This window comes from Rattus norvegicus, chromosome 6 (assembly GCF_036323735.1).
Source record: "Rattus norvegicus strain BN/NHsdMcwi chromosome 6, GRCr8, whole genome shotgun sequence".
NCBI classification, from domain to species: Eukaryota; Metazoa; Chordata; class Mammalia; order Rodentia; family Muridae; genus Rattus; species Rattus norvegicus.
Window position 1 is genome coordinate 36,478,646 of NC_086024.1, and position 21,089 is coordinate 36,499,734.

Below are 21,089 nucleotides of genomic sequence, written 5' to 3' on the forward strand. Positions count from 1 at the left end.
TGTACCCATATTCACTGAGCCATCTCACAAGCCCTCATGTTTTATTTTGTTTTGTTTTATTTATTATATCCACTATGTTATGAAAACCTGTATGTGCTAGGCAAAATGTTGTTGATATAAAGAAGATGTTGCTGAGACAAACACTACTCTTTACAAATTAGAAAATTTCACTAAAATGATAAGACAGGAATGTGTAGATTATTATTGAAATACAAAGAGGTAATCCTTACTTCCCAGTGAACTTAACAAAGGTAGTAGATGTGGTACAATGGGAAAAGTAAACCAGATTCACTAATGACCTCATATCCTGGGGGAAAACAACATTCCTAAAGGACTTCTAATAACTAACAATTCAAAGAAACATGAGAAGAAAACAAGGGCAGGTGGAAGTCAGAGAGAAGACGAAGTTTTCATTCTTTCTCTTGTGTTAACTTGTGATACGCAGAATCTACCAGTATGCTGTCACAATGTTATTCATTGACTGGGAGCAATAAGCTGAGGTCTGCATGCCACTAAGGTAGGATGATCCTGAAAAGGCAGGGAAGCTTGGGCATACCTAACCCTGGCAGAACCAGCCACAAATAGAAAAGTCTTTACCCATAAGAAATAGCTTTGCTTCTGTTTTGACCTCCAGATTTAGAGGATTCTAAAAATAATAAAGTTAATATGCAGAAAGTTCAACATGCTCTTGATGTTGTAGTTTGAATTTGAAGTATACCTCAAAGTGGCACATGTGCCAAATACTATTATAATATGAATATCACGAGTTGGCCCTCAACTGGTAGGTCCAGTCAATGAATACCCCATTCTTTGAGCAGCATGCCACCTTTACTTGGTATTTAAAAGGGGACCCAGTAGAACTCCTTTGTCAAATGTAAATATCGAAAATAGTATTAGCCAATCCATGCCCAAAGACTCAAGAATGTTGTATGAACAGATTCTTGAAACACTAGATGCCTATCCCTCCAGACCATTTTTATTCCTTCAGGTAATCCAAGTGCTTTTACAGGCTTGTTTCATGCCACTGAAGAAAAAGTAATTTAAGCCTGGCTTACCCCTGGCTTTCACCTAAAGCCAGTAACACCCCAAAATAGACTGCTAAAGAATTATACTCCAACCCAGCAGTGAGTTTCCCTAAGAAAACAGAGGAAATCTTCACAGTAGACAAGACATACTGTTGCATGTACTTTATCTGAAGAAAAAAGTTGTTTAAGTTGAATACATGAGGATTCATGGGCAACAGCTAATGGTTTCCAGAGGGCAACAGGAATCCATAGGACACAGTCTGAGAGATATATTACCTAGGGGTGTGAAGAAGTGGTTTGCAGATGAATTCTCGAATGATGATGCTTAACAAAGACCCTACATTGTGGAATAAATTCTTAATTGTGTAAAAGCAAAATCTGCCCTGTGTGTGTCGACCATTCTCCTACACCTGCCTCTCCAAAGTTTGTTCAATGAGATCATGCAAAAGATCCTGTGTCATGGACAAAGCCTCACCTACCTGCATCTATTAAAATTCGGAGAACACTCATGAAAGATAAGCAGGGAATTCAAAAGCAAATTAATTATTTATACAGTAAACAGCTGGATAGCTTCAAAACATAATTTAAGACCTTCTAGAACCAACGCTCTCTCCCTGAAAGAGTCCCAAGGAACATCACTCACTATGCTTTTGGAGGTATGTTGTGTTAAAACAATTCAGACATCACATAATGCCGTCTGAACCTCAGGTAGTCATGTGGAATTAGACAAACTTGATTTTGCTTTTAATCAACCCCTTAATCTATATAATAAGAGGTTTAATTAAATTGGGACTTTTCACATGTATTTTTCAGCAAAAAGTCATCTAAAGATAAAAATAAAAATCTATAAAATGGACTAATTGACATTCTAATAATCTCAAGTTTATACAATTTAATTGTAAAGTATGAAATGAGAATACAATCATTCTAATGAACAAAAGTTCACATAATGTATCTTCATTTTTGCATCCCGAAACGCAATACTGAAAACATGAAGTTTATGCATCACGAATCGCCCATCTCCTTCTACAATTGTGTGGCAATCAACACAAGAAGATGCAAACAAAACATATGATATAGTCTTCATTAGACACTCCATGAATTCATCAGATGAACTACTTTAAAACTTAGAATATATTTGAATATATTTGTCTTAAAAAGTTAATTGCATCTGTGTTTTTTAATTAAATTCAAATTCATAATATTTTAATGGTAGGTATTTGAATCATCATAAGTATTCAAATTAAAGCATAGACATATATGCATGTCTCGATTCTAACCAATCACACAGCAAGCATTTGTTGGGTGTGTGTACCTAGAACCCCTGAGGTCTATTGTATTGAAGAGTATAAGTTAAAACCTATTCCTCTTTTGCATTTCATGGACTTAATTTAAAAACTTAAAGGAGCAAAGTGTTTCAGTACATTAGTTTAACTGATTTTTTACCATAAAATTTTCATTGTTCAGGCCTCAAAACTGAAGGGTCAGGATGTTCAGGAACATCAGTCCAAGTTTTCTGTTTGCCCCCACGATGTTATCACCCCCAGTTTTACTGCTGTGTTACATGGACCACATAATTTTCAGAAAGAAGATGGAGGATGAAGAAGAGGAGGAAAAGAAAGTTTAACATAGAAGGCAAAGCAAAGCAAATAGGTTCAGTTTATTAATTCATCCCTTTCCAAGGTGAAGGCTAACTCTGGTGAGACTGCCAAGAACTTGGCAAAGTCACTCTCTACTAAATCTTTCAGATTCGGAGTGGATATTCACAGCTGGGATTTCCTCCTCTAGACTTCTGTATATATTCAAGTTGATTTCTAGGTTCTGGTTCTAAATTTAGCAGAAGCAATTCAGTGTACACTATTTCATTCTATGTGTTTACAAGTCAGGGCTTCATTTTATGACTTTCTTATGGTAATTCTGGCCCAACAAAACATTTTACAATGTCTAAGGAAATATCCGGTCGGTGCTATTGTGGGAAAGGGGACAGTGCCACTGGCATCTAGTGGGTAGAGGCCAATAGTACTGCTAAATACCCAAGAGAAGAATCTCTATTAAAACGCATATTATCTAGCCCCAAAGTACAATAATGCGGTGTTTGAGAAACTGCTTTAACAAAGGCAGAAATAAATTCCAAGTAGAAAATAATTAATATTTTTAAAACAACATAAAAGAGAGAAATATGAGGGTATCTTTCTAATTTTATATTAAAGAAGTCTTTCAAGAGACAAAACTCAGATTTCATAACTATGTATGCTTTAAAAATGAAGCTATATTTAAAATGTTAAAAATCAATTTAGTGTACTAGTGAAAAGATTTTCTTAAGTCTTTTTAGTTGCTCTTGATTCCACTCCATTGCACCTCACGATTTAGGAATTAGTCCTCTTTGTCTGTGTTGCTGTAACACTGGTCTAATCAAAAGCCCCTTCCCTCTGCAATACTAAATTCCCACCCAGTCTTCCTCCTTGTGTCCTTACTTCTGCTTTACCTGTAATAGTCCCAGGATTGTGAGCAGCCCTCTCTTAAAGAAACACAAGCATGTATTAGCCATCCAGATGAAAGCTACACAGGGACCTCTGGTTTCACTGAGGGAGAACTGGGACTCTCAGAAGGCTTGTGACACTATGGTCCAACCAGCACCAGCATCACACTGCCCAGATCTGGATGTTGTGTTTGTTCTTAATCTTATCTCCTCTTGTGGTCAGTCACTTGTGACTCTGCCACAGCTACATCTTCTTGGACATTTTGTGACCATCCTTGCCTATGGGTACCTTCAGAACACAGTTTTTCCACTCATTTCCAAGTTTTTGACAGAGCATTTCCTGCTAAATGAGACCATTCTCATCAAAAATGCTTTCTCTGTGAAAAAGTCCTTCCTAATCACTTCTCCTTCATCCCCTCCCTTGCCTGCGTGTGTCTGTCTGTCTGACTTTCTGTCTCCATCTCTGTCTCTCTATTGTGTCTGTCTTCTCTCTGTGTGTATCTCTGCAACTCTCTCTCTCTCTCTCTCTCTCTCTCTCTCTCTCTCTCTCTCTCTCTCTTTCTCTCGTTATACTAATCTAGCTGATCTTACACTCTTTCGGTCGCAGGTTCTCTGAACACTCCCAAAACAAAGAACCAAATAAGCTCCAAGCAAAGCCAGAAATACAAATTACAGTAACACAGTTACAGTTAAGGAACAGAGAGGGAACCCGGGAAGAACTAGATGGGCAGGTTAAAACTCAATTGTTGAAAAGATGTGTGGGATCGCCCGGGATCCCTAAACAAACGGAAAGGTCTAGCATTCAAGGGAAAAGGAGGAGACATAAAGGTGTCCATCCTGCGTGCTAGAGTGTCCGGTGACATTTTGAGACAAGCAAGTATTTGTTATGATGAAACCATCCACAATTGGGACCATGAGAGGAGCAGGCACAGAGAGGCAAGCAAGGATCCACATCAGGACACCAGGAGACAGAAACATAGTAGGTTTGCATCTCCGGGTTTCATCTGCCTTTTGTTTTCACTAAAGTAGGGCTACGTCAACATCTCCCTGCACAAAGGAAAGGTTTTACCTTCTCCTTTATGGTGTTTTCTAAAGGACAATATGTATGTTTATGTCCCTGTTCGGATGATACAAATACGTAAAGGAAGATTATTCATAATTGCCTTCATAATATGAAAATGGATCAGCACAAACTTACTAAATGTGTACTGTGTGATAATTAAAGATCGAAGTAGAAATGGCCATTTTCAATATCCTTCGCTATGGAACAAATGCAAATCAAAAGTACATTTCAACTCCATCCCAACCCAGTCAGAATGGCAATTATCAGGAAATGCTGAATAAATGATACCGTGGAGCTCAGAGGCCAGCAGTGGAAATTCATAGACACTGTGCTGAAGGAGGTAAATTATTACAGCTACTGTGGACATTAAACCGCGGCTTCCTAACTCAGGGCAGCACGTGACCCAGCTGCAGCGCTCCTGGGACGTGTCTCCACAGAGGACTCTAAGACGGCATTCCGCATGGATATCCGCACATTTGCAGTTATTGCTCCATTATTCACAGCCACCAAGATGTGGAATCAGCGGAGGGGTCCATCAGCACACAAATGGGTAAGCAAAGTGTGGCACACATACATAATGGAGTTTTATTCAGCCATAAAGAAAATGAAATTGTGTTATATGGAGGAAAATGGATAGAACTGGAAATTATTATGTTAAGTGAAATATGCCAGACACAGGAAACCATTGCATATTTTGTCTCATATATACCATCCAGGTTCATAAAACAAAAAAGCAGTAAGAGACCGTTTGGTGACGAAAGCAGACCAATGACAAGGGGGAGAGAGGAGAAAGTGATGGATGGGCAGTTGTGACCAATATATATGATGTTCATGCAGGAAAATATCACAATTAAACTCACCATCTTCTACAATTAATATAGGGTAATAAGAAACTAAAAAGGAATTAAAGATGATACAGCCATTAAAACAAGAAATGAAAATGAATATTCAATGAGCAAGACTACAAAAGAAACATAAATACTAGAATAGAATGGACAAGATTTTAGCTGTTATTATATTACAAAAATATACAAGGCTAGAAGTGTGTGTGTGTGTGTGTGTGTGTGTGTGTGTGTGTAGCATGCCTAAAACAATGGGCTCAAAACCCAGTACAGCGTAAACCAGACATGGTGGTGCATATCTGTAATCCTAGCTTTTGGGAGTTGAGGATGGGAGAATCCAAAGAAAGGGCATAAGGGCATCTTTGGCCTATAGCACACTCAAGTCCTGCTTGTGATACAGGAAAGCCTGCCTCAAAAAAGAAGCACATACACACTCACACATATATATACACACACATATATGTATATATGTGTATATGTATATATGTACATATTCATGTGTGTATGTGTATACATAAATATGTGTATGTGTATTTTGTGTGTATGTGTATGTATGTATGTATATATATATATATATTACTTCATATATGTACAAACCAAAAACTGATGCATAACAAAAATATGTTGGATGCTGATTTCTATAAAAAATGCAAATCAAATCCCACCACAATAATATTTCATACCCTGTAGAATGATTGCATTAAAGGGTAGCTGGGCCAAGCCCAGGTAATGTTGTGGGAAATAACTGGAACCATCATTGACTGTGCATGGTCGTTAGACGCTGGGATCATGCAAAGCTGGAGGGCTTTATTTTCAAAAGTTAAGTATGTATGTTCCCTTGCCTCAGCCAATTCACTCCTACATGTGAAAAAAAAATCACAGGGATAAAAACATTTAAAGACACCATGGCAGGTTTGTAAAAGCCAAAAATGAGAAAAATGCAAAGGTCAAAGGTGAGAATAAATAAAAATGTCATTCAAAACAGAGGAGATGCACACAGCAGAGGCCTAGTTGGCATTCTGTACTATATAACAATGGGAAAGCAACGTTATGTAGACCACAGCATGGATGAGTCAGAAAAAAAAATATGACGAATGAAAACAGCAGGGAGAAAACATACACGAGCACATAAAATTAAAACAAATAGAAAGAAAGAAAGAAAGAAAGAAAGAGAGGGAGGGAGGGAGGGAGGGAGAGAGAGAGAGAGAGAGAGAGAGAGAGAGAGAGAAAGAAAGAAAGAAAGAAAGAAAGAAAGAAAGAAAGAAAGAAAGAAAGAAAGAAAGAGAGAAAGAGAGAAAGAAAGAGAGAAAGAAATGCAGACTGCCCTGGAGAAAAGCTTCCAGTGGCTGACTAGCAGAAGGGCGTGTAGAATGGTGTCTCATCAAAGGAAACCTGGTTTAGGGGATACGTTTATTATTCTGTTGATTACAGCTTTTTTATGGGTGCGCACATGTTTTCGAGTGTCATCAAATTTTATACCTCAAGCGCGCGCAGTTTGCTGTCGTTCAGTTACACTCTAGGAAGGCTATAAAGCAGTGACACTTGAGACGGTAAGTACCGCCTGGATGTTTATTAATGGTGGGCGAGCGGAAAGATGACAGTCTGTTTTGTTCTAACCACTACATATACATAGTGAAGAAGTATTTACTGACTGGTGGAGGGACTTTCGATCCCTCATTTAGTTTGGGAAAACTTTGCCACGTCAATGTATAGAGAATAGTAAAATATTATCCTAGACAGAAATACCTGTTTGAATGCACAGAGAGAACAGTACATAGAGTACCATTAACATTCAACTAAGACATGAAATTTTAAAAGCCCAAGGCAGTCTCATTTTACTCTCCAGTTTAGCAGACATGCTGCAAAGGGCTTGCTTGTTTGTTTTTAATTCCAAAAGGGGCAGAGGATGGCAGGGGGATGGGGGTACACTTTTGAAATGTGTATTAGTTACGATTAAATAACTCAAAGACAAAAATAAAACACTCAAACAGTACTTCGTACAGCCATTCTCCCTGTGTCTGAATCCCACTCTTCAAGACAGCAGGATCGGTGTGGAGTGCGGCCCAGAGAGACTGCGCAACCACCGTTGGAGGCGGAAGAGTAAGGACCTACAGAGATTCTCGGGCCTGTGGAAGGCCGTTGCACCAGAAGCTAAAAGACACAGGGCTGGAGGTCAGGCCAGAAAAAGAGAGGAGACAAGCAAAGGATGACCATGAGTAGAGACTAACTTACCAACAACTGCTGTACAGGCCAGGCCCCTCTTTTGGGAACACCGCCAGGGACCAAGATGGCAGCGAGCTCTGGGCTTGCTCGTGCCCTTTGTGACCTGAAGAAGTCCAGTTGCAGAGCCTGAGGCCACGTGCACAGAGGGAAGCTGATTAGCTGCGCGAGAGAGGATGCCTCACACAGGCTGCATACACAGTGGAGGCTGCAAATGCCCAGCCATGAGCCGTCTGAAGAAGATGATGAAGCTGGGAGAGAGTCATGTTAGGGGAGACCAAGGAGAACTGGAGCTGGGAGGAGAGGGAAGCTGGATATGATCAAGGTATATTTTGTGTACATGCATAGGGACTTCCAAAGGGTAAAGACACTTTTTGCTTCACACAAAGTTTTCTGTCTTGCCACCAGAAGGCAGCACTGACTTTACTACTGACTGTGTAAGGAAGTGGTAGGTTCACCCTGCCAATTCTTAAAGGAAGATGTTTCTTCTACTTATGGTGCAGTTACATTTCATCATTTCCTTTTCAATGGGGATGCAGGGAGGCTTGGACCATCCAATACAGTAGCAGTGTGTTTTTTGGTACAGTTTAGAAAGAAGAGAATCTCCGAAGCCAACACATCGTCACCTCCTGTGCTCTGGCATTCCCCTTTCCCTTGCCAAATCTCCTCTCACCCACATCTGTATCTCTTAAAGAAATGGTTCAAACTGTAAGCAATGGCTTAGGGACCCATTGTCCCTAGGAACTACATTGTCAGTACAACGCAGCTACAACATTAAGTAGACACAGTTTAAAATCTCAACCAAAGAATAAGTACATCAAAAGACAACATTGTTTCCCATTCATTGTAAGTCCTCATCACAAAGCACTGTCCTGATTCAGTGTCCTCCCTCCTGGACTGACTTGACCCAAATACTCAGGTCCTCATCTCCACTGTGCCCTATAAGTTCTTGCGCTAGCCCCTCTCTAAGGCCCAGGTTTACCCTTCTATCACAACTCTGCTCCATTTCCTGTTCATACAACTCTTCCTCATTCAACAGTGGATAAATATTCCCTCTTGCAGGGTTGGGAAAGCCAGCCTCACCCCTTTATTTTCAACTCCTACCCTTGCCTCTATCCTTAAGCTCCAGTCTACTATAAACTCTCAAAGAAAATTGCTAGTTATTTCTAAACCCAATGGTCTTCGAGGCCTATTTTTTCTTTATTTTTTGTTTTGTTTTGTTCTGTTTTAACCTTTCTGTTTATCCCCAAAGTCCCACAGTGTCCATGTCCAGGCCAAGTACAGTGGGTTGTCATCTGCATTTACTTCTTGAGACCTAAACATATTCTCATATTTTATGCAAACACTTTTTATGTTCCTCTCCTGCCCGAACCAGGATGAGAACTGTAGCCGGGAGGGGGGATTACACAGAGACTCCAGACCCCAGAGACCAGCCTAAGTATGCAGATATAATTAAAATTATAGTTTAGTATAAAACTTGAATACAATTTTCAGCCAATAAGAGTACAGTCACATAATCAAGGGCCAAATGGGAGGTTGATTACATGTGCTGTCCTGTTGAATCTAATTGCTTCCCCGTGACTCTGTAAGGGAGGGGGAATTTCTGTGAAAACAGGTGTGGCCATCACCTTGGGCTTGGCTCCTTTGTTCTGTCTCACTGTTTGGCCAGGAGCCACATGAGATCTTGGGCTGTATACATGTGGATCAGGATTCCCCAAAGCAGGTGCAGGAGACAGGGTCAGGATCTCACTCTCCAACCCACTTCTTCCTCCACTAGGTTCACTCTCACATTCCCGCACTCTCCTGTTTCAGATTTTCTTCTCTTTCCTTCTGATTCCTAACTGAAATTTCTCTGTCATTTGGTTCATTTTACAAGCAAAGCTCCTTCAAATATCCTGTCTGACAGTTACCATTTACATATATTTCTACCTCACGGATAGGACAAAAATGGTGATCTCTCCATAAAGGCGGCACACATAGACGGCAAGCCAGCCTCTTTGGGAAAATATATAGGAAGTGAGGTGATTAAATTCATGCATCCTGGCGAGCTTATTAAGTGGAAAATAAATAGCAGTTAGTATTTCCTAGAATATCTATGATTTAGAGTTGTAGGAAAATAAGACAAAATACAAGTAAACATTTTTTGACATTAAATTCATTTCCTTGGAAAGTCATTGTGATCTTTGTAGAAAAGGATTCTTTTAGAAGTTGGAAATTGAATTGTAATAGTAATATACACTCTTGGCCCATTTGTGCTAAGGATGACAGAAGTACAAAAGCAGGCATTAGGACGTGACTTGATGGTGAGGGAATACAAAAGTTTAAGATGAAGTCCTTGAGGTAGCCAGGCCAAGGTAGCACGTATACAAAGGCAGGCAGCCTTCCCCATATACTGCAGACCCTATCCTGATTACAAAACAGAACAGTCACTTCTGTGATGCTCCCTGTGTCCTCTAAAATGTCAAGGTAAATCGAATCAAATACAGAATCTGAAGTCCAGTGAGTAGCCAAAAATGTACACATAAGCATCTGGCAAGAATGTAGAAGTTTTATCATTATTGATACAAAACAACTTTGGCAACAGATCATTACCTTACACCCTGGAAGTGATTTTAGACATTTTATCCACAACTGTCAAGGATTAAGTGGTCTCAATTTATTTAACTTTCTGACTTTTCCTTCCAGTATGGAGGATTGAAGTCATGGCCACATGGTGTATGTCAATTAAATACTCTGCCGCTGACTGAGAATCGCAACCCTTGCCTTCACTTTATTTAACTAGTTCTCTGTCTTTTCTGATTAGCACCATCCGGTTTCTCTCTGTCTCTCTCTTTCTCTGTCTATGCCTCTCTCTGTTTCACTCTGTGTCTGTTTCTGTCTCTTTGTCTTTCTATCTCTCCTTTTCTGTCTCTCTATCTCTGTCTCTGTCTCTCTGTCTCTCTCCCTCTCATATGTGTGTGTGGCTGGGTTGGAGGTGGTGATGCTAGGATGCTGACAGTAGAACCCAGGGTCTTTCATAATCTGGGCTAGTGTTCCTGTACTGAGATACCCCCAAACCAGATCCTTATTTTCCTATAGGCCAAATCCTTACTTTAGGTATTTTTAGCTAGGGTTAGGTATTAGACAGCTAGTACATTGCGTGTTATACATTTCCTCTGTTCTTAAATGCTTAACTAGGCTGAACAAGCCAAGGCCTTCATTGTGAGTTTCTGCTACAGTATAGTGGAGATCACAGGACTCTTGGCTTGTATACCAAATGACCTGAGCAAGTAAACACATTAAGTTCTTTTGTCCTGTTTTTATAGATTGTTTTTGTTATAGTAAAACTGTGGTATCTGTATTAGCAGCTGTCTACTAATAAGAAACAGCACTCCACAGGCCTCCCAAACTCATAGGTATTTTACAAATAATATCAAAAATGAAAGCCCCCAGCAAAATATCCCCAATAGTAACATTTTTATGTTGAGAGTAACCAACAGCTGTCTAATTGTTCTTAAGGTGCACTCAACAGAGGGAATTCATGTCTAGTACTGTGCACCTAGCAGACTACCCATAGCTGCAGAGGTCATTGATCCTAGAGGAGAACCTACTACAATGACCGATTGCCTAAATCAGTATAATTTTAAACTACACTCTAAATATTTATCTGTATACCCACAGATAAATATATCTCATACCCCTTGATGATTAAAGATACATCCAGAATGGTTATAATTAGTAAAACCAATAGCAAGAGATAATGGTAAAGATAAAAAAGAGGCCCCTCGCACACAGCCCTGAGAATGTAAATTAGAGATGCACAATTTAGAGATGTAAATCCCATCCACCATGGAAATCAATATGGAGTTTCCAAAGGAGGAAAGATAGAAAAAATAGAATTTTTTATATGACCTGCTATTCTATTCTGGGGTGTGCATCCCCCAAAACCCTCTAAATTAACAAAGCTGCACACATGTGCCTACTAATGTGAAACATCAGACAAGTTATGGTGTCACCATAACTGTCCTCTAACAGAAGACTAGACAAAGGAAACGTGATATATCTACACGCTTCATCCAGTGACAAAGAACACAACTGGAGATCATCAGTTAAATTGAAATAAACAGATGCAGAGAAGCAAATATTGTATGATTTCTCTTATTTATAGGGCCTAGATATTTTTTAAGAAAAATAATATATTTTATTGATTCCTTGTGAATGCCATCCATGTAACAATGTGTTTTGATCACATTTGGCCCTAACCAATTCTTCGACTTATGTAGATACGCAAAACATGAACACACGGGTGTATAAATGACATGAAAACAGAAATGGTATTATGGGATGGAAAGGAAATAACAGGAAGATGGAAGAGAAAGGAAAGTTATAAGAGTGAATATAGTTAAATATGTGATGGTTTGAATCAAAATGGACCCCAGAGACTCACAGGGTGTGGTACTGTTAGGAGGTGTGGCCTTGGAGGAAGTGTGTCTCTGGGGGGTGGGCTTTGAGGTTTCAGCTGTTATCCAGTCCCAATATCATGCTCTCTTCCTGCTGCCTGCGGATCCCGATGTAGAATCCCTCTGCCTGCATGCCACCATGCTTCCCACTATGGCCGTACTAAGTCTCCCAGACTAAACCTCTGAACTCTAAGGCAGCCCCAAGTAAATGTTATATGTTTATAAAAGTTACCGTGGTCTTGGTGTCTCTTGATAGCGACAAGGCACTAAGAAGACAAAGTTCATGATGTATTTGAATGAAAATGTCTTTATGGAAACCTGTATCTATGCATAATTAGCATGTGCCAATAATAAATAAAATTAACACAGGTATAGACAGTTTTTTTTAAAGGAATAAATGAGTGTGCCTCACAAATACAAGTATTACGTGTTTCATGTTTTCCCTGAGTTGCAGAATCTTAGGGGGAGGGAGGACAAGGCACGTAAAGGGAAGATGCGTTTGTCAAGTGCGTAGAAAGACAAAGACGAGAAAAAAAGAGAGAGCCATGGAGGAACTAAGTATAAGCGAAGAACACCCCGAGGAATGGTAATGCCATCTCTACAATACACACAAGCCAAAGTAAAAGCTAGCCTGTCACCATTTCACCTAAGAGGATCTAGAGAGTTACAAACACTAGTAACAGAGAACATGTCAGCCACTGCAAGAGGGTGAGATGAGGGAGATTGGATGACTGATAGCAACATGAGGGGACTTCGGGAACGAGGTAACTTTTCTTTTTCTTGTGGTAGCCACAGGACTCTTCGTTTGACAGAACTTCTATAACTGAACGCTGAAAAGGGCAGGTTTACTGTATGTGTTAAGGATAATCTGTATACTCTAATAACGTAATTTGAACATTAATGCAAGGGAGCTATTACTAAAAATTTAACTGGATAGTGATTATACACCTGAAAAAGAATTTCACAAGTGCCAGTCACACTAGTCACAGAAAACGCACACATGTTAGTTCTAGTATCAGGACACTTTTAAATTTTTATTTATTAGTATTAGTATAAGTATTAGTATTAGTATAAGTATTAGTATTAGTATTATTGTATGTTTGTGTCATGGGGTCATAAATACCACAGTGAGATGATAAACTCTGAAGTCATTTCTCTCCTTTGACCTTTATGTGGGTTCCAGGAATTGAACTCCAGTCACTTATGCAGTGGCAAATCTTTACCAAGTGAGCCATCTCACTGTCCCAGGAAATTTTAAGAGACATTAATAAACTGAGAATTGTGCCTGTAGATTGTTGGGCTCAATTACTTACTGATAACGGAGAATTAAGACTGCTTCCCACTAGATGGTTGCAGCCTGTCACCAAACGGCTGCTGTTACCTTCCATAGCCTGATTAATCATTACTACGGGTGAGCAAATGCCCTATGACCTTCACCATGCAAATGAAATGCCTATGCTTTTAAAAGTTGATACGAAAACCAAAAAAGAAACTAGCTATACTGTGTCTTTAGCCCATCTTAAGACTTATCACCTTGAAGTCTAGTTGTCTGTCTTGACTGTATGTCTGTATTTTCTATACACAGTAGCTTCAGACTAAGTAACTATGCATTGAATAGCTAGACTCCAGGGTGAGTGATCGATCGCATAATAAGCAGAGGGATGACAGCTCCTGCTGGCATGGTGAACACGGCACAAAACAGGCACAGGCAAACATTAAGAGGTTGGATGAAAAAAAGTTAAAATGTAGCTACTCCCGTGGACATTTCCCGGTCTCGATCTGGAAGAAGCCCGGCCTTCTTCCTCCTCTGAGAGTGTTCAGCTCTTTTCATCGGTTTTCTGGGCTTGTGCCGCACTTCCGTCTCTGTATTATGGGACCTTTTAAGTGACCTAAGAGAATGGCACACGGTATTTCACTACCGTGACGTCAGTAAGGTGGAGGGAATATCATGTTCATTACCTATGTAATCCATGTAAGTGCTTTTAAAGTTCTGTAGCTTTACATTGACTTTCCAATAGGCACCTTAAAGCCATTCAGAGTTAAGTCCCACTTACCTAGGAGCAAAGGAATGGACCATAGCATGTGTTGCCACACCACCTACAGGGAGAGTGTTCCTGTCTACTCTCCTACTCTCGGCTATTTTTTTTTTTTTTGTTAAACTCCAATGAACAAAGACAGCTGCCAAACATTTTCTAGGTCATTTGTTCTGTTTATAAACAGAAAGTGTACACTATTTAACAAGATGTAATCATTTGCAAGCTAGATTTATGCAGAATGAAAGACGTGAAAGAGAGAGGAGGGAAATGAATGCAAGTCTTAAGTGCTTAATGACCCCATTAATTGAGAGAGAAGTAATTGCAGAAATTAAACAGAAGATGTAATGGCCTTGGAATCATTAACTTGTTCTGGGAGTACTGCTAATGTTTACCAGGTGATTTTACTCTGAACTGAGACCTGGGGATCAGCCTAATGCAATAGTTCTTTAATCTGGTTGAGCCTAAGAGACACTTGGAAAACTACATAGTTCCCTAAAATCTGTTCGTATTTCTTAAACCATTCGAGGTGGAGGCCCAGCATGTGGATTTTTTAAAATACGGCCCGCTGATTCTTTCAATGCTGGTGTTTTACATCTCTGTGAATGAGAAAAAAGGACTTGGGTGCACACTTGGAGGCCAGGAACAATCTTGGATGTGATCCTACCTTAGTGACAGGATCTCTGATTAGCCTGGAACTCACTGATTATTAGGCTGGGTGACATTGACAGTGAGCCCCAGTGGTCCACCTCTCTCTGCCCCCGACCCCCAGCACTTGCTTTACAAGCACACCCCAGCATGGCTAGCATTTTTTATGGGTTCTGGTGCTTGAATTCAAGACCCCATGCTTGCAGGGTAAGCATCCAGCAACTAAGCTGTCTCCCCAGCCCACCTTCTATCTTTTGATTAATCTGATCCTGTTTAGACATTATCCGTTATTCTAGGCACTAGTGATTATCGAGGATAACCAATTGTTCTGGAATTATCCCACCCAGTGTTACAGGGTGTTTCGCAGCCTCCCTGGCTTCCACTCAGGAGCACTTATTTCTTTGAGTTATACAGAGTAAGATGTCCCCAGGCATTGCCTTTTTCCCCCTGGGGGATAAAACTGCCAGCAGTTAGTAATACAATTTCCATTTTAAACAATGCTGCCCGAGGATGCTCACCGCAGAAGAGGAATGGCTTTATCGGCTCTGTCTTGTGCTTGTCTCACAAACACCACACGGCTACTGCGCACTCAAAATGGGAGCAGTACCACAGGAAACCAAATTCTGTTTCATTGTATTTTTAATGACTTAAATTTTTCATTAACTATTTACTTAGAATTATTACATAATTGATTTCTTTACACCCCATTCTCATTCTTCTCCCACCTCTTCTCCCAGCCCCTCTTTCTCCTCTCCCCATCCCCCGTCATCCCCTCCCTTTCTCCTCAGAGGAGACCTCCCTTGGATATCAACCAACCTTAGCATATTAAACTGCAGTAAGACTAGGTGCATCTTCTTCTGTTGAGGCTAGACCAGGCAGCCCAGTTAGGAGAAAGGATCCAAAGTCAGGCAAGAGTCAGGGACAGCCCCTGCTGTTAGGGGTCCCACATGAAGACCAAGCTGCATGTCTGTCACACATGTATAGGGGGCCTAAGTCCATCCCATTCATGCTTTTTGATTGATGATTTAGTTACTTGAGCCCTTATAATTAATTCTGTAGGTTTTCTTGTGGTATCCGTGACCTCTCTGGATCCTTCAATACTCCCCGCCCCCTTCCACAAGATTCCTCATGTTCTAATGTTTGGCTATGGGTCTTTGCATCTGTTTCCATCGATGCTGGATAAAGCCTCTCAGAGGACAGTTATGCTAGGCTCCTGTCTGCAAGTATAGCAGAATATCAATAATAGTGTCAGGAGTTAGCTCTCCCCCATGGCCTGGGTATCTAGTTAGGCCAGTCATTGGTTGGCCATTCCCTCAATTTCGGCTCCCTCTTTATCCCTTCACATCCTGTAGGCAGGAAAAATTGTAAGTCAAAGGTTTCTGTGGGTGGGTTGGTGTCCCCATCCCTCCATTGGAAGTCTTGCCTGGTTATAGGAGGTAGCAGTTTCCACTTCCATGTCTCCTATTGCTAGGAGTCTTAGCTAGAGTCACCATCATAGATTCCTGGGAGTTTACATTGTCCTGTTTGTAGCTTATTCCAGAGATGCTCCCCAGTTGTCTTTCCCAGTATTCTCTCACTCTGTCCTCCCCATACTCGATCCCTCCTATCACACACACACACACACACACACACACACACACACACACACACACACACTGTCTTCCACACAGTTCTCTCCCCCCTATCTACCTCCAGTGTCTATTTTATTTCCCCTTCTCAGTGAGATTCAAGAATCCTCCCTTGGGCCCTCCTTATTACTTAGCTTCTTTGGGTCTGTGGTTATCGTAAACATTACCACTAATGTCCACTTCCAAGTGAGTAAGACCATGTTTGTCTTTCTGAGTCTGGGTTACCTCACTCAGGATGTTTCTAGTTCCATCCATCTACCTGCAATTTCATGATAGTGTTTGGAATAGATGAGCAGTATTCCACTGTGTAAATATACCACACTATCTTTGTAACTCCCACCAAAATTCCAACACAAGTCTTTATAGACCTTGAAAGAACAATACTCAACTTCATAGAGAAAACAAAACAGAACAGAACAGAACAGCTAAAACAATCCTGTACAATAAAGGAACTTCTAGAGGAATCACCATCTCTGATCTCAGGATGCACTACAGAGCAATAGTAATAAAACTTCATGGTATTGGTATAGGAGCAGACAGATTAATCAATGGAATTTAATAGAAGACCCTGAAATAAACCCATACACCTATAGATACTTGATTTTTGAAAAAGAAGCCAGAATCGTGCAATGGGGGAAAAACAGCATCTTTAACAAATGGTGCTGGTCTAACTGGATGCTTGCATGTCAAAGAATGCAAATATATCCATATCTATCACCCTGCACAAAACTCAAACTGAAATGGATCAAAGACCTCAACATAAAACCAGATACACTAAATCTGATAGATGAGAAAGTAGAGAATAGTCTTGAACACATTTGCACAGGAGACAACAACAGTTCAGGCACTAAAATCAATCATTAATAATGGAGCCTTGTGAAGCTGAGAAGCTTCTGTAAGGCAAAGGACACTCAATAGGAAAAAAAAGGCAGTCTATAGAATGGGAAAAGATTTTCACCAACCCTACATCTGACAGAAGGCTAATATCCAAAATAAATACAGAATTCAAGAAATTAGACATCAACAAACCAAATAGTCCAATTAAAAAAATAAAGGTACAGAGATAAAGAGAGAATTCTTGAGAGAGGAACCTCTAATGGCTGGGAAGTGCTTAAAGAAATGTTCAATATCCTTAGTCATCAGAGAAAGGCAAATCAAAACCACTCTGAGATTCCACCTTTACCTGTCAGAATGGCTAAGATCAAGCAACATCACATTCTGGCTGGGATGTGGAGCAAGGGGAACATTCCTCCATTGCTGATGAAAGTGCAAGCTTATACAGCCACTTTGGAAATAAATTTGGGCAGTTTCTCAGAAAACTAGAAATAGTTCTACCCCAAGACCCAGCTATACCACTCCTGGGCATATACCCCAAAGGTGGTCCGCCATACCACTATGTTAATAGCAGCTTTATTTGTAATAGCTAGAAACTGGAAAGAACCCAGATGCTCCTCAACTGATGAATTTAATTTTAAAGTTTTGTGTGGCTAGCGGCCATTATATTAGACAGCACAAATTTACCTCGGGTCTCCCTGTAAGCAATACAGTCCATACAATTCTGCCTTGAGTGCTTCTGAGATCTGTTATGTCAAACTAAAATGTAAGAATATCAAAATCTTCCTATCTTCCCCTGCCTCAGAGAATAAGCTTAGGATGTTGGGACCAAAGAGAGCTCTTCTTGCACTTTTGTTTTCTAAGGGTTGCCTTGGAAACAGTTTTGTTAACCGACTTTGATATCCAGGTTGTCAGAGTTGAAGCAACCAGTCTGGACAGTCTTGTGTCAGTTTCAGTAACGACCTTCTCTGAATGTCAATCCTTAAAATTTTCTTATGAAAAATTTTCCCTGTGGTTTTGTTCACTTGTTTTTTTCAATCAATTCTTAGAAGATTAAACTCATAGATAGCATATGATCCAGAATGTCATTTCTTTTTCCCCAAGTGAAACCAAAGCATATCCACACAAACACTCACATCCAAATGCTGGTAGCAGTATTCTTAATAACCCAAAGGTAGAAATAACCCAGATGTTCTTCTGCTGGTGAATGGATAAGCAAAATGTGCTATAGACACATAGGATGACTATACAATAGAAAACTACTTGATAATTAAAAGAATAAAACTAGTGATATGCTCTACATCCCAAAAGAACCTTAAACTGATGCTAAGAGAAAGACACAAAAGACCATCTGATTCCATTTACCTGAAGTGCCCAGAATAAAAAACTCCATGGAGCAGAAACTATATTAATGGTTGCCCAAGGCTGAGGTGAATAGTGCGAGAGAAAGTTGGTGATGATAACTATTAGATACAGGATTTCTTCTGGAGGTAATGGAAAGATTCTAAAGTTAAATGGTGGGGATAGTTGTACGATTTTGTGCCTGTGCTAAAAAAATTAACTATGTACCTTATTAACATAAATTACATGTTAAATGAATTATATCCAAACTAAGATATTTGTTTGTAGATTCTCTCACATTAGAAGGCCCAGTGAAAAAATATGTTTAAGCATACTAATTTGTGCATGATATTTATTTTTGAACTCAAAGTGCCTGTGGGCTGTGTGTGTGCATGTGCATGTGCGCGTGTGTGTGTGTGTGTGTGTGTGTGTGTGTGTGTGTGCCAGAGGTCAGTGTCAAACATAGTCTTCAACTGTTCTCCACTTTGTTTTCTTTTTAAAAAACAAAGTCTATCATTGAACTCTCTAATCAGCTAGAGTTAGTCAACAAGATATAGGCAGTACTGGGACTATAGGCACATATTGCCATGCCTGATTTGTACATGAATGCCGGGGATCTGAACTCAGGTTTCACAACATTTTGCCTACTGACCTAAGCCCCCAGCCCTGGAAGTGGATTCCAAAGTTATTTCCAAGTTATATTCCAAAGTTATTCCGAAATAACCTTTCTGCTATCCATCTCCTCCTCTTTTACAGAATAACTGATGTGGCCCAGTTCTGTGTCCAAACATTACTGAAAACTTTGAAGGCCAGTCCTAATTCAACAAACGCCTCTCACTCTGGCAGATTACAGGGCAACAAATACATATGAAAGACACCTTTGGAGTGACCCCAGTCCACACTGGCAGGACCCATTCTTGCAATACCTTATTCTTGCCACCTCTTAAATCATCCTCCTCCAGAATAATGGTCACAGGATCACTGCCTTAAAAAAAGACTAATAGGAAAAGATATTTCCAACATCCACACTCATTCTGTCACAAGGCAAGCTGGAAAGATGTTGCCCTGGGTAATGGAGCCACCCTGAGTCAAAGAGCATAACCAACCTGGGCAGGGTTAGACGATGTCTGTGCTTTTTGGAACATGAGCTCTCCCTGCAGTCTCTGAGCCCATTCTTCCCTTCTAAGGGCACTAACAGATCAGATCAGATCAGCTTTACACGAAGGGAATATCCTTCTGGGCTTTTGGGTATAAAGTGAGGACTCAGATGAAAAGAAACATTCAGGTTCATGGTGACTACTTGTACATGTTCAGGACACCACCAAGTGTACAGAAAGGAGAAGGCGGGGACAAAAATTTAGTGAAGTAAAATCTCATCATGTAAACCAAAGAAAGTATCAAAACTCCTTATGGGCCAGGTGTAGTGACACAGACCTTTAAGCCCAGCACAAAGAGGTGGGGCAGATTATTTTGTTAAAAACCATCCTGGTATACACAGTATGTTTTATGTCAGGCAGAGCTCCACAGTGAGACACTGACTTTAAAAAAAAATATGCTTATATAGGTATATATAAAAAAAAATCTCCACTCCTGAGGCTGCAGAGCAGAAGAGACCACCAAAACTGCCCACCCCTGCTCACATCCCTGGCCCAAGAGGAAACTGTATACGGCCTCTGGGTCCCCATAGAGGAGGGCCCAGGAGCAGCAGGACCCCTGCGCCTGAGACACCACCGGAACCTGAAGGAACAGACCGGATAAACAGTTCTCTGCACCCAAATCCCGTGGGAGGGAGAGCTAAACCTTCAGAGAGGCAGACACGCCTGGGAAACCAGAAGAGACTGCACTCTGCACACATCTCTGACGGCAGAGGAAAACACCAAATGCCATCTGGAACCCTGGTGCACTGAAGCTCCCGGAAAGGGCGGCGCAGATCTTCCTGGTTGCTGCCACCGCCGAGAGCTCGTAGGCAGCACCCCATGAGCAAACTTGAGCCTCAGGACCACAGGTAAGACCAACTTTTCTGCTGCAAGTGACCTGCCTGGTGAACTCAAAACACAGGCCCACAGGAACAGCTGAAGACATGTAGATAGGAAAAACTACACGCCCGAAAGCAGAACACTCTGTCCCCAAAACTGGCTGAAAGAAAACAGGAAAACAGGTCTACAGCACTCCTGACACACAGGCTTATAGGACAGTCTAGCCACTGTCAGAAATAGCAGAACAAAGTAACACTAGAGATAATCTGATGGCGAGAGGCAAGCGCAGGAACCCAAGCAACAGAAACCAAGACTACATGGAATCATCAGAGCCCAATTCTCCCACCAAAGCAAACACGGAATATCCAAACACACCAGAAAAGCAAGATCTAGTTTCAAAATCATATTTGATCATGATGCTGGAGGACTTCAAGAAAGACGTGAAGAACTCCCTTAGAGAACAAGTAGAAGCCTACAGAGAGGAATCGCAAAAATCCCTGAAAGAATTCCAGGAAAACATAAATAAACAAGTAGAAGCCCATAGAGAGGAGTCACAAAAAT

At 40.6% G+C, this 21,089-nt stretch overlaps 1 protein-coding gene across 2 annotated transcripts in view; it reads right to left on the reverse strand.

Annotated features, from left to right (window-relative positions):
• Positions 1-21,089, reverse strand: part of Tdrd15 (tudor domain containing 15) — a 76,172-nt gene that overhangs the window by 17,362 nt on the left and 37,721 nt on the right. The window contains exon 1 of one of the 2 annotated variants that reach the window (XM_006239876.5): positions 7,642-15,459. The exons of the other annotated variant lie outside the window; for it this stretch is intronic. The gene's annotated coding sequence lies outside the window, so the exon portion shown is untranslated. Of the gene's footprint in view, positions 1-7,641; positions 15,460-21,089 lie in introns of those variants that run through there. 2 annotated transcript variants of the gene reach the window in all.